General features: G+C 37.4%; 3 long non-coding RNA genes across 3 annotated transcripts; 1 reads left to right on the top strand and 2 right to left on the bottom strand.

Moving 5' to 3' along the window:
* Positions 1-4,720: 4,720 nt before the first annotated feature.
* On the bottom strand, positions 4,721-5,335 carry LOC131257445 (uncharacterized). The gene is made up of 4 exons (XR_009177408.1): positions 5,228-5,335; positions 5,075-5,130; positions 4,868-4,951; positions 4,721-4,760 (listed from the first exon to the last, which is right to left on the bottom strand). It is a non-coding gene; the product is annotated as an uncharacterized LOC131257445 (long non-coding RNA).
* Positions 5,336-9,981: 4,646 nt separating this feature from the next.
* Positions 9,982-10,437, top strand: LOC131257444 (uncharacterized). Its single transcript, XR_009177407.1, has 3 exons — positions 9,982-10,042; positions 10,115-10,154; positions 10,256-10,437. It is a non-coding gene; the product is annotated as an uncharacterized LOC131257444 (long non-coding RNA).
* Positions 10,438-13,095: 2,658 nt separating this feature from the next.
* LOC131257443 (uncharacterized) lies at positions 13,096-14,945 on the bottom strand. Its single transcript, XR_009177406.1, has 5 exons — positions 14,602-14,945; positions 14,347-14,505; positions 14,178-14,260; positions 13,792-13,834; positions 13,096-13,283 (listed from the first exon to the last, which is right to left on the bottom strand). It is a non-coding gene; the product is annotated as an uncharacterized LOC131257443 (long non-coding RNA).
* Between the last annotated feature and the right edge of the window lie 213 nt (positions 14,946-15,158).

Below are 15,158 nucleotides of genomic sequence, written 5' to 3'. Positions count from 1 at the left end.
AGGAAGGAGTAGAGAGAAATGAGAGGGTGAGAGAGAGAGAGAGACTTTTTAAGCTATGTCATGATTACTTCTCTTACCTAAGGTAGAGAAAGTAATCATGCGGGCCTATTGTGATACAAACAATACTTAGGTAGTAGGTTTTAAAAAAAAATCCAGCCTTGGCACCATAATTGCATGGGAGAACGTGCGAGTGGGGTCCACCACCCACAGATCAAGGGTCTATATTGAATGTTGCTTAAAACTTGAGATGTACACGTCAGATTTACACACAGGACGCGGTGTTAGAACCATGGTGCTGATGCAGAATAATGGCATAGGTTTCGAGTCACTCTGAGTCAGGTCTACTTGATCAAACTTGAGGATGACCACAAACACTATCCGTAAGTCACGGGTCATCGGAATTTGACCGGTAGGACCACGAGACCTAAAGGAAAGACGTGCATGCTTGGGTTAGGGTCTTACAATATGTCATTGGGCTGAGATATTTATGTGACTCCTTATGAGACGGAGTTACCCCACATGATCGCGCGGTATGCACAAGCTTGATGCATGACTGGATAGTATGACTCATGTATCTCGTGTAAGGCCTGTTCCTAGTCCGTACCGTTCCTTAGACTCTCACGATCCTCACCGTCAAATTTCGGGTGACCCACGACTTCTAATTGGTGCTTGCACGTGACCATAAGTTGCATCCTGTATATCAGAGTCGGCTCGACCCGAGACTTGTACCCTAGCGACCTCACCGTCGTCGCGGTTCCTGTAAATGCTATGGTCTCATGCTCCTTTGATTGTCAAATTTTGTAGTGCCAAAACCACAATCTGTGTCTTGTGTAGCACATTGATATATATATTCAAGGCAATGCATCACATGTACAAGGACAATGCTTCAAGACATGAACAAGATCTACTTCAAAGAAATGCAAGATCAAGTACATTGTTCACTCCTTTAAGCTTCAAAGCTCAATGTCTTAAAGCGACATCAACAAACAAGTGAACTGTTCATACTCAAGACTCAAGATGAAGTACAACTCGAGTCCTAAAAAATCAAGCTTCAAAAGATCACAAGTTCAAGCTTCATTATGTGTCACGATATCAAGCTTCATGAACTTTAAAGATCGTCTATCATCTGAAGAAAAGAAGGTTTAATGTTGCATGGTATATCAATGATATTCCACTTTTTTATAAATAGTCTCCTACCAAGAATATTCCACTTTCTTATAAATAGTCTCCTACCATATATAGAGTAACATTTATCCTATGATCTTCTAAGTGGTCATGGTACAACACGGTACTAAGATCCATGGCTCACAAATCTCCCTTAGTTAGTAACCATTGTGTCCACTCTCAAGTTCCCAGGGACAACTATAGAAATTCCTCTCCTTCAACCAATGTCATGTATATTTATGATACACCCACATATTAATTAATAGTGGAAAACTATCCATGATCTACGGTCAAGATCATCAATATCACTGGATATCATCCATGTCATCAATAGATAAGATTCATAGTGGTTTTACAGTGCACAACTTCAACAGGCAAACCTTATCGAATGTTCAAGGGTCATTTTGGAGTTACTATATTTGCAGTGAGCAAATTGACCTTCAGCCCAATGGCCACACCTCCAATTGATTCCATCCCAATAAATGAACTCACTATCGCTTTGGAACCAGTTTAATAGACTTTCTAAACTAAGCCAAGCCAAGAATGGGTTTCCACACTTTCCAAAAGAAATTTTGATTTCAATTTATAGTTCATTTAAAAAAGGCATAATTGCCCATTTATGACAATACATCTTCCTATTTGGGTGGGTGGTACAATCAGAATACTTGTGATGAGTAGGTACTCTCACCTTGGCACCTGGAAGCATTTGTCTCCTGGCATGAATATCGGATATAAGCGGAGAGTATGTGATCTCAAAATAAACACCACGCTGCATACATTTCGTGTGAAAGTGGAATTAAGAACAACCACAATTTATCCCAACCACAATCAACATGAAAGACACTCTAACAAGTAATAAGACACAACAATAAATATGGTAGATGAAACTTTCATGTCATATGTTGGTTAGAGAAAGTAAGATACTAGGAAAACTTAGAATCTTCTCAAGATGCTGAAACGCTTTGTTCTCAGCATCAACATAGGAATCTGGAAGCACAAATAGGCCAAATAAACAATTATAGTCTGAGCTCAAACATGTAAGATGTTACAAACCTAAAATGAACAACCAAAACATTCATGTATGCTGATATAAACAAAACCTGAAATGAGCATCCAAATAATGATTTAACATCTAAACATTTTTATTTTTTTTTTACCTTCTAAGGTGAATCATGACTCACAAGGCTGGTCAATTTTCCTTTTCCATTTCACATGTCAAACTTTTACCAGATTTGAACCATTAATTAAGCAGGCCATAGTGGATTGTTGCTCCATAGCTCAATAATCCCATGCGGACTATGTTCTTTTCTTTTTCTTTTTTTCCTCATTTGCATGTTAATCATGGATGTTTACTTTTCATGTCACGGTGCCTATTTATAGGCTACTGCTCTGATGGTTTAAATAGTCTAGGCTACGGTATAGCCTCCCTGATGTGACTTTTGAACTAATGGACCCTCCATGATAGGGTCTCCCTGATGGTCTACATGGTGTCAACTGAATTGTGCATCCAAACACACTAATTACTATCACTCTGATGATTAATCTTTTCAAAGAAAGAAGAAAAACATCTATATGACTAAACTGCTTTAAGATTTCCCACTCATGATAGTGCTGAAATGTGCACAATAGTTGATTCTGACCTAGGAAAGCTGCAAAATATCCATGATTGCAAGAACTCATCTATTTGCAACATAACATAAAGATGAACTCATTTTTAGGAGTCTACCAAACAGGGCCAAATACTGTTAAATCAAAGAAAGTACACCCTAAATTGACAAAGCCCTAAATCCAAAAAGCCCCAAATAAAATTAGCCCAAATCGAAAAAATTAAGGAATCTACACTGCAAATCCACAATTAGGGAATCAAAACCGCAAATCTATAAAGCCCTACGCCCAAAAAGACCTCTAATACTTGACTATCTTCTCTTAGACAACACCTCTACACTAATCCACAATTAGGGAATCGACACTACAAATCCCTAATTAGGGATTCGAAACTCAAATATTCCTAATACACAAATCATTGGACAATGTTACTTGAAGGATAAAAAATGCCAAAAAAATGCCCAAATTGATATGAATAGATAAGGAGAGAGAGAGAGGGAGATACCTGATGTTGTAGCAGAATGCTCCTTGATGTGCGGTAGATCGAGTAGAGAGGGAGATACTTGATGTTGCAGCAGAAGGCTGAGGAGATAGAAAGAGAGAGTAGGGTTTTGAGAGAAAGAGAGAAAGAGATAGGGATAGAGAGAGTGAGAGGGAGAGGGAGAAGGAGAGTGAGAGGGGTAGGGAGAGGGAGAATGAGAGAGAGAGGCTGAGGCAGAGAAAGGGAGGGAGAGAGAGATCACGAGAGAGAGGGAGAGGGAGAGGGAGAGAGGGAGATCGCGAGAGAGAGAGAGAGAGGAAGATTTGGCTCATTAGATTAGGGTTTTTTTTAATAGGGACCTACCTGTAAGCGTTAAAATTGGCTGCCAGTGACGGGTAGCCCCATCGGTCGGCTAAGGTTAGTTTTGTTGTAGTGTCTTGTATAAGAAAGTTTAGCAATTTTATTTCCAGATCGCTATTTATAGCACCTGTTGTGTGCAATGGGTACAAAACCAGCCTATCATGTTGTGTGTGACATCTACTTGGCCTGCATCTCATGTCCTTCCAATGTTTAAGCTTGTTGAAAACACCCACTCACCACCCATGGGAAGCTTCCTTTGAGGTTGAGCTGGGTGGGCCCATTATAATCTAGTTGGACATCCACCCCATCAATCAGATGTGCCCTTTTATGGTGGGCCACGGGACTAAAATCAAGTCAATCTATAACTTAAGTGGACCATACTATATATAATAGCTCAAATTAGATACCCACCTATTCTTGATTATTTACAGGGTCTGTTAAAATGTGGTTCAGACATTCAACCCATCCATTATGTTCTATTTGGATGAGAGGTCACGTCATGCTTCAGCCATAGGAAGGCAGATTGTTTGAAGTTGCATGATATCCTGTGCAGTAACCACATGACCCATGAAAAAGTGTCACACCTTTTTTAACGATCATTTGGGAACAAAAAAGGAAAAGTGATTACCCGCTCATAGAACTTCCTTAAACAGCATAAATTATTTCTCCATGCTGTTGCTTGAAAGGATTTTCTTCCCATAAGGGCTGCTCTAGAGTGCTGGGAACATGGGCCTGATGGCCACCAAAAAAGCTACATGAATAGCACCCTGCTCCACAGTAGAACAATGACAAAGTTACAATCAAGAAAGAAAGAAAGGAAAGAAGAAGAACAAGATGATTGTAGCCACATGATTGAAACTATAGATACCCAATAACCACATGATTGTAAAGAGAGCAGTAGAAGAGGGTAACAACTGTGAAGCAAATGGTGATCAAACGAATCAACTCTTTAACAAATAAAAGCATTGTTTGTGATGAACTGCTAATAATGTAATGAAGAAGCACTGAGCAATGTGTTTGGTTTTGGACAAACTTAAGAAATTACCTGCTGTTGAATGGCCCGTTCGACCCATCCTAAAATTCTTCCCTAACTGTGAATTAACACAGCGCTAACCCAGCGCATAACCAATGTTCCAGATACACTTTCAATCTACAACAGAAAATCCTAAGAGATGTGAGATGTATAGAAGAAAAACCAACAATTAAAGCAAATTCAAACAGCCAAGAAGTATATCTGACTCTTATCTGTTTGCCTACATATATATCGGCAAACATGCAAAGACATTGCTATTAGGAAATGCTGAATCTGATCTTAATACACATCATTTGAAGTTATCCGTCCTTTAAAAATCAGAATTTCAAAAATACCAACATCAGTTGCAGCATCAGTGGATGATTAAAAGCTTTCAATGAAACTAAATCTATGAACATAACAGTAAAATGCAAGTGGTCTTTGAAAAATACCATTTTGTTGAGTGCCACAAAAAAGTGTCGGCCCTTACCTATTGCACAACACCACTCTTCGACACAAAAAGAACCAATTACAAGGAATCTAAGCTTAGACAAGGACTAAAAGCAATCCAAAAATAAGCAACCCATAAATCATCACAGCTGTACTGAGAAAAATAAAAACAGAGCCATGGCATGTAGTGGCCCTCCACAGCAACATCCATCTCATCTTATGTCTAGCAGCCTCCACAACAACTACTACGGCCACACTAAACACATCCCATGTCCACACTATAAGAAATGCTGGAATAACCAGAGCTTTTTTAGTAGTGGCTGACAGATAGTTCCCCTAAATGACCTGCAGTCACAAATATGTTGTAAAAGTCCCGGAACCCAAATCGCCTCACCTCTCTCTCTCTCTCTCTCTCTCTCTCTCATCTCCTCCCTAAAAAACCCACTGACTAACCATTTCTCCCTTTTAAAAAAACCAATCTCTCGTCTTCTCCACAGAATACTTTTATCTCTCCATCGTCTTCTCCTCAATCGACTGTTCCTCTCTTGCTCTCGATCTCGATTTCCCTCTCTCTCTCTCTCTCTCTCTCTCTCTCTCTCTCTCTCTTTCGTTGAAGATGGTCAGTTTGCCCTCCTCGCCGACATCGACGCTAATAGAGGTGAGTTTGGGGATGATCAGATCTCTGAGTTCAAGGAGGCATTTGGCATGTTTGAGAAGGACGAAGACAGTTAGATCCATCCCTTTGATCTTCACTTTTCCCCCCTTTTCTGCTGAAAATCTATTGATTTTTTTATTTTTTAATAGCATTTTTATGGTTGAGGATTGTTTTATGGAAATCTGTTGATCACTTGGTTGTGTAGAAAGGGGAAGTTGAATGAAGCATAATTGGTGTTTGACGAAATGCGTAAGAGAGGGATAAGTGCTGCTAATGCAACATTGGCTGCTTTGGTTTATGGAGGGGATAAGATAGCTTGATGTGAGTGTTTACCATGGGCTGATCAAGGGTTTGTTGAAGCTTAGGAAGGCAAAGGAAGACACTCAAGTGTTTAGAATAGCACTTGTTTAGCCCATTTTACTCTATCCATGTCGTGTCTCATAGGTTTTGTCTCTTTCATGAATTTAGTATTTTGATGCTACACTAGTATATCTTGTCCTGATTTTATTATTGTTCAATTTCTATAGGCTGAGACTCAACAATACGGGGCTGAAGAGCTACAAAGCATTAAACAAATACGGGTTTGTTAGTGGTGCTCTATTGAATGTAGAAGTTGTCCATATTCAGAGACTGTTTGGTAGATGCCTAAATTGAGTTCATCTCATATTTTTCAATCTTTATCATGTATTAGAGATCACATTTTAGGATTAAAAAGAATCTTAATAACCAACATTCATTATCTTTAATACATATTATGAGTAACTAAAATGAGATGAACTCATTTTTAAGTATCTAGCAAACAACCCTGTATATAATGCATGAAAATGTTTCCTTGTTATTGTTTCTATACATTTTTTTTATATTGTTGAATCTAAAAAAAAATTATATTGAAGCATGTTTTTAACTCTTTTTTTTGTGGCGAGCTGCAAAATATTGCATCTAATTGCTGACAATTATCAAGAGTTGGAAGTGTTCAATTTGATGAGGTATGCATACTCATTGAAATGTTCTAATTTCATCTCATGTATGAATTTCAGCCTATCCCAAATAACTGGGATAGGCCTTAATGGCAATGTTAAGAATTCTGAATTTCTCATTGTAAACCAGTGTGGACTACTCTCGTTCAATGCATATGCATCTTGATTATCATGTGTACCAAATGCAATAATATTTTTCCTCCATTCTTGCCATGAAATTCTATTATGATCTTTTCTCATTTCATCTGAATCATAAGTGGAGACATTCAGTAAATTTTCCCAAAAGTTACATGCATGGCTTTGGCATGGTGTCATTTGGATCACAAGAGGAGGCACCCCATGAATGCATGGATTTGGTAGTCATGAGCCTAGTTTGTCTAATATCACAAGTGGAGGTCATCCCTTTAGTGGAAGACCACTAACACCTTGGTTCAATCCTGAATAGAAGATGAAAAAACAAAAAGTTTAGAAACTCTGGAGAACAAATCCTATAATGTAAAAAAATCTACTAAAATGAAACAACATGTGATAACATTCCTTACATCCAATGCATTAAACAGTATTTAAAGAAGGGAAATGGAAAAAAAAAAAAAAAAAAAAAAATAGAAAAGAAAAGAAACCAACACATGCCTGCATTCTTTTGTGCTCTTTGGAAAGCATTCTTTAAAGCGTGGAGGTGGTAAGAATTTAGGGCTTGCAATATTAACTATTGGCTTCCTCTATTTTGTCTTTTTCAATTTAGAAGTGGAAGCAACTATTGTTTGCAATTGAGCAAAACAGTTCACTTTTAGTGGTACAAACATTGCTCACTTTTAGTGCTTTTTTATTTTCTTTTCTTTTTTCTTGCAGGGGTGTTCGAAGGTTTGAAAACCAAATAAATTAGGCATAATTCCTGACCCTGGGTGTAATTTTTCTACTGTTTGTTCAGTATAATTGGTCCACCATATGGATTATCTAGATGCACCAATTGCTCTCTTTGACCACACTATAGCGTTTCATCATTGTCGTGCTTTTATGTAGAGTTACTCTTACTTTTATTGTATTTTCTAAATATCAAATTTTTTAATGAGAAAAACATCAATGTCCCTTATTCTCTTTATAGGACATCATCATATGTTCTAAATTGGTTATGGGCTGCTTGCAGTTCTATTTGTCATTGAATTGTTTTTACTCCAGGAGTGGGCTATGCATTTCTTGTTTGAGTTGCTGGCTGCTGAAAATCTTGTGGTTACTAGAACAATGGTGCAGTGTCTACTTCTTATCCGCTTGCTTGCTCCTTGCACTGGAGGGGTGCATGGGGAAGAATTTTCAATCCGATGAAGTTGCTACAGATCTTTAGTCGCAATTCTAGCTCTTGTGTAGCGGTTGCCACTGTTCTGAGTGGTCAAGTGAGTTTAGCTATTTGTCCTCTGTTCAGGCATAGGCCTTTTACAGGTTTTGGCTTTTCAGTGTTGTATATGTTTACTTTTAGCTAGGTGTGGCATGGCCCCCTTTTTTATACTGCCTATCCTCTAGAGACTCACACGACATGTTGAATCTACTGGTTTTCAAATAGTCACGAGACCAGAGCTACTTTTAGTCTAGTCCTCAGTTACTTTGTGCAGCTACAATTGGCTTCTTCCGTGACCCAAACATAGTATGTGGTGTTGGCTCTTTTACCAATTATTGAGAGCCTAACCAACTTGCCAAAAGCATTAGAACTCATAAACCATTGGGGTTCATAACATAGTGACTCTTGGACTCATAAACCCTGCACTTACACAATATACTTTTTTTTACACGGTCACACACCCACATCACACCACATGGGCACTCAAACACATGATCTTATAGTTGAAACACAATCTGTCTAAATCGAGCCATGGAACTAGAGCATTTTATGATATATACTTCCACATGTGAGGCCAGCATTTTTTTAAAAAAAAATCATGGCACAATCTAAGCTACAATGCAATGTACATTATGATTTATGAGTATGTCAACAGTTTATCACATTTTAGTATTTATAACTCTTAACACGCCCTTCTCTATTTGCATCTTCACATGTAATGCAAATTCTAATGTGGCAAGCTTGTGGGACATTTGAACACTAGGTAGAGAGGCTCACCATCAAAATGTCCATACAAAAATCAAGATAGTCTACTCATCAAGCAATCCACACGTGGATATTGGATGTAGATCATGAGCAAGTTTTTATTCTAAAAGATAGGAACTGGTGGTTCACATGATGATTAGACAAATTATTGGTATTCTTTCATAAGTTATTTGGCTTAGCATAGGCAAATAAATAAAGACAAATGTCATAAATGATAGATATTGGTTTTATGTAAAATCATATCAATGTGATTTACAAGGTATATTATTATGAAGATGGTACATGTACAATGACTAAAGATCACAAGCAACTAGTTTAATCTTCATATGTGTAGGATGATAGTTCATGTTCATAGCAGAATCATCTTTTCTCCACTTTAGCTTGAGGAAATGGTCTAATTTCAGGGTTTGCCACATCTTAATGTTAGAATAAAGTGGTTGAATGATCTTGGTCAACCCAATTGGCCAAGAGATCTATTCTCCACTTCTTCCAACAATCAAGTGTTTGTACATGAAATTATTCTACTTTCATGAGAAATCTGAAGTGCTTCTCTCAATCTGCTAATTTGATTACGTGGAAACCCGAAGATATGCATTATTTGATTGATATCTTCTTAATAGTCAGGACCTATTAAGTAGTTGTTCCTTGACAAGCTCAATCGCTCATAGGTGCATATACATGCAAATGCATAGAACCAGTGGGCTGCAGGTTATGGACTTCAACCTCAAGCTTGGCCACAGGCTCCTCAAGCACCAGGCCAGCAGTGGAATCCTGCCTATTCTCAACAGGTATGAGGTGAACTAGTTACCACACAGGAAAATTGATTGTAAAGCACGTCTTGGTTGATATGCGAGTAGGATACATGGATACATGAGGGGTATGTTTAACATGGATACCTCTAAGAACTTATGGTGGTCTTGAAATTTTGCTCGTCTTTCCTCACATTTTGTTGCAAGAGTTATTTTCATGACCCAATATTGGTATTTCTTCTGTAATTAATCAGTGCCTATTGCTTTGTACTGTAACAGGGTTGCGGGAATTATTCTCCCAAACAGATGGAAACCATCCAGTTCCAAGGATCTCAGTGATGGTCAATATGACTTCAAATTATGATCCTTCCAAGAAGGATCATAAATCACAGGAGCCTACAGTTCTGCCTAGCCCATCTGTGGATGAAATAAATGTTGCCAATAAAAACTTAATGATGGATGGAGAGTTTCAAATTGCTGGGCCTGAACAAGAGGTTTGTGTTCTGCCTCTCTCATATTGCTTAGACTTTTTTGTTGTCTGAATGTAGATTTCATTCATATCACAGCCACACACAGTTAGGCTTGAGAGTGTTGTCAAGTAGGCAGGTTGGTTATATTTACTCTGGAGCCTTTCTATTCAGTCCATTTGACATGAGATCCTCATTTCTACAATCCAATGATCTTCTAATCATAGTATTGTTTGTCAGCTGAAGTTATGGATGAGGTGCCTACAGATGAAATTGATTTGTCATGGTTTTCTGGCAATTTACGACGAGATGACTATTATAATGGTCGTGACCGTTGGAGTATATCCGATGGCAACAACTTCAGAGACCGTAGCCAACATTATTTATCTGACAAAAGCAAGGTCGTTTTATGCTTTCTTTGATACTAGTGAATTTTTTTTGTCTAGATTTCTATCATTATTTAACTACACAAATGTGGCCAATAGGAAGCTTGTATGGGGCAGTTCCTTGGCAAGAAGTGAGAGTCCCTGGATCCAATTCATCTTTATAGACAATCATCTCTTGGATGTATTTATTTTTGCTGCATGGTTCAGTGTCATCATCTTGAACCTGAAATTGGGTTTTGGAACTTGTAGCCAGGGTCTTTTAGCTCCTTTACATTTTGTTTGCTGATTCTCACTATATTTTAGCTTCTCTTCTTCTTCTTCTTCTTCTTCTTCTTCTTCTTCTTCTTTTCCCACTTTCGTGAGGTAGATTTCTAGATCTTACAGACCTTGAACATGTTAGCTTACTTGAATTTCATTGTTTTGTTATTTACATAGTTTCTTGTGGCTCCACATATCCAGTTCTCATCTTTTTGTGTAGGGCAAGAATCTAATATTTTCTTTTCTTTTCGTGCAAGGTGAGAATCTAATATTTTCTGTTTTTACTCTGTATAGGGGAGTAACTGTTGATCTACTAATGGCTGGATAGATAAATGTTGGAGTATCTTGGATGCATCAGCAGAATATTATTGCCTGGATGAGTTATGGAAGCAACAGTTAAGAGTTAAGTGGTTCATGTTTACAGGTGGTTGATTTGTTACATGTCTTTCATTTCATTCTTGTTTTGTTTGTTGAATAGACTTCTTATCGGTCTTGTTCATATGTATTAGAGATTAAGGAGTTTTATCTGTTTTTGTCTCTTATGCATTCATGCAAATTTGATTAATTTACAGTTTATAGCTAATCCAACAGTTCCTTCCATGTTAAGTAAAAGGAAGTGACAAACCATAGTCTATGCAAATTTTCTTTTGTTCACTTGTGTATTCGTCCGAATTTGGTTTGACTTCTAAAGTTTATAGCTAATCTACACCATTGGACGTTGAGTGCTTTATGCTAGTTCCCTATGCTAATCTCCTGCTTCCACTTCCTAGGCCTTTACAACTCACTAACATTTTTTCGTCTATGATTATTCATTGCTCTAGCATCAGATTCCCTCCCCTTCTACTCATGCTCTGTGCAACCAAGGCTTTTGCAACTAGCTAAGCTTTAAGGGGTGTCTGGTTGCTGGTTATATATTTCTAAGCTTTGCAATTCCTTGGCTTTCATTAAAAAGAAAAAAAAAAAGAAAAGAAAAGAAAAGAAAAGAAGAAGAAGAAGAAGAAGAAGTTTGGTTCGCACTTTTTTGTGGGTTCTTACATTTGATAGGAATTCCATTAACAACTTTTCCTCAAAAAATGGGGAAATTAACCTGGTGTATCAACAAATCCACTTTATTCCTTCCCCAAGAAATACTACTACTAACATTCCCCAGGAAAGATAAAACCAGGGAATAAATTCCCCAACTACCTAACATTCCCTTACAGTATTATTAAAATACCTTGTTCTTGTGCATGGTTATTATATTTTATGTCACTATTTGTAATTTGTATTTTTTATATTTGACCACTACTTTTTGTTTTTTTTTTTTTTTTTTTTTTTTTTTTTTTTTTTGCTTTTCACTTTTTGCTACACAGTCGATTGGAATGACTTTACTGGTGCTAGATTGTAAAACTTAAGGTATATATGTAGGGGCTCTCAAAGGGTCAGGTTGGGTTTTGGTGTACCTATATCTAGGCCTAAGGGAATTGAGTATGGGTACAATAGATGAGGTAGTGGACAATGCATTTGATGGAGACTCACCGTTGTGTTATATATATATATATATATATATATATGGTCATTTGACTGAGACTCACAATGAAGATCGCCTAGCATCAAAATCACGCTAGTCCCTTCATTGGTGGGACATACTGTTGGAATCAATGGACATCCAACATGCAAGTGTGGCCCACCTAATGAATCGGCGTGATTTTTGGGACAGGTGATCCTCATGATGGATCCAACTTTTTGCATGGAGTAGTGGTTCTATACATGTCACACGTTTTGCCAATTTCTGGATTGACATTCAAAAGAGTTGCATTTCCACTTTCGAATGACTAGCTTCCTCAAAGGTATGCATTTGTATCATGCTAAAATTTGACTCATTAAACCATAAATTTTCAGTGTAGTAGTTAAATGCTTGTCCATATTACAGATGGTTTTGCATCTCCAACTTTGCTTGGGTCAATGTGCTCCAACAAACTCATTTGTTGCTGAGGAGTATGATAACATGCAATGACTGAGGAGGCTGCTGGCTACAAGAAGAAGGACCTTTACTGGCACTTTTAAGCGCTCGTAAAAGCCTTAAAAGTAGCGCGTTTTCTTTTCCTAGCGCTTGGGGTGTCAGTAAAAGATTCACAGGCGCTAGACAATTGTAGCCTTTGCGGCGCTCATTCTATATTCAGCGGCGCTTTTGGTGGCCGCTGGTAGTTCTGACAGAAGCGCTGGCATAAGTTTAAAGCGCCGGTAGAACTCTATCCAAGCGCCGAGAGAAGTACTGTTTCTGAACACTTTTTCCCATATTAAAGCGCCAATAAAAATCCACATAGGCGCCAATAAAGTCTTTATATAGATTTGAAAGGCCCCAGTAGGCCAATAATATTTTTTTATTATAAATAATTCAATTGAAAAAAGCTACATTTTTTAAATATTTGAAACATAAAAAATGATGCAAAACAATTAAAACTGAATATTAAATAAAATTTATATTACTTCATAATAAAAAAAATATAATATTTATTACAATAAATTAAAAATGGTCTCAAATAAATAAAAACAAATTCTCTATATGGTCTACTCGTAACACGAGTGGCGTCAAAAGGCTGAAGTGCTTGTAGGCCTAAATTCAGGCAAAATTGATTAAAATCCTGCACACAAGAAAATAAAATTTTTTTAAAAAAAAGAGAGAGAGTGAAAAAGTAGCATTCAACAAATTGATGCATGGAAAATAATTAATCATTTGATCCTATCCTTAAAAAGTCAAAAACTATCAATGCAACAAATGTTGTAACTCGAATTCCATTACATCTATTGGCCCTGCATTGATGCATGTGTTTTATCCACGACCTTCCATCCATATGCACCCTTCACACGTGACATTCAAGTGTATACGTGACCAATATTAGTGGTGAATCGGGTTCATTAATTACATTTCTATGATTTGCTTTGACATGGATGAAACTGGATGGTATCTATGATGTGTTCAGAATCTAAGCAAGAATCTTCTACATAATGATCACAATAATAGTAGTAAAGGAACAGATTTAGAAAGTTGAGAATCTATTGGCATCTACAACAACTCTTAATTTAATTACACTCTAATATTAAAAAAAGAAAAAAATCAAAGAAAACCATTCCAAAATATCAAAGCATTACCTCATATATTTTTGGGGTAAATGAAAACCCACGCCTTATTTCTCTGCATAGATAAAGAAACAAGGTTCAAAAACTGAACCTCCCTGCCTCATGGGAATGCATTTCCTCAAGTCAATTTCATTCACGTCTAGCTATGCTGATAAAGTAAAGCTTAAGGAAAATTAAATCATTAAGAAGACAGATGACTAACAAAGAATATAGAAATGTGTTGCAATATACACTTGCCTCTTTCTCCCGGTCAGTACGCCACATGATTACTACAAGGATGAGGGTCTGTAGAGCAATCCCAGTATGGTTAGAAAATAATAGCATGCAACCAACAGTAGTTGCTTCACAATTCCAAAATCACTGCCACATAAATTTTCTGGAAGAAAGAAATTACATACATATTTTTGTGCCATGGCTTGGAGATCGATCCTTGGAATCAGCTTTACGGTGGCCTCTTCCATGCATCATCAATAGCCACAACCTACAAAAAGATGTATAGATAAAAGAGAACTTTTAAAACTAGCAGAAAGCCAGCTAATTCTCATCTCAAGAAAAGACACCTCATACATGTGCAAGGTCCCCTTTGTATTTCCCATACTTCACGCGGACCCATGTGCCCTTAGAAAATTCACTTGATTTGATTTGAAGAGAAAGCAGATACAAAACTTCATTTTTGGGAACCAGCACCACTCTACTAGAATATATACTACAAAGCCCTTTACATACCTATTTTGAAAATTGGTTCCATTCCTAATTAGTCTGGGAAGCATGTAAAAAGGGAAAAAGAAGAAATGAAAGTGCTCTACATTTGCAAGAAAATACCTCAACGACATCACGTTCCCTATCAGCTTCAATATAAATATAACCTTTCACATGCTCAACAGAAAATGCAGATATTATCTATAATTTAGTTCCAATAGATTGCATATCAACATACTTCTGGATGAGGTAGAATGCTACCTGCATCTCATGTCCAACCTGCAGCCAAGATCTTTTCAAGAAAACATACAAATAGAAAGAGAACCACTCTGCCAATATTTGACAGCTGATGACTTGATAGCATACTGCGCATTTGAATGTTGGAGGGCCTCTACAGCCATTGGCCTCCTACTGGGGTCCCATGAGCAAAGTGACTATACATATGACATATCCACAGATCATGCAGGAATAAGCACAAAAAAAGGCAAGGTTCCCCTATGTTCAATGCAAGAAGCACATTAGCTCCCTTGGTTAAAGAAATGTGATTGTTGTTTGATTCCCTCTGTAAGAATTTTGCACATTCCTTCCTCTCAGGATACTACAAGATAATTCATTAGCTTTCACGAAGCATATGGTTGAGCTCCACCTTAGTGGACTGGAATATATAACATACATCTACC

Source organism: Magnolia sinica, chromosome 10 (genome assembly GCF_029962835.1).
Source record: "Magnolia sinica isolate HGM2019 chromosome 10, MsV1, whole genome shotgun sequence".
In the NCBI taxonomy this organism is placed as follows: Eukaryota; Viridiplantae; Streptophyta; class Magnoliopsida; order Magnoliales; family Magnoliaceae; genus Magnolia; species Magnolia sinica.
This window is presented reverse-complemented; position numbering and strand designations above follow the sequence as displayed.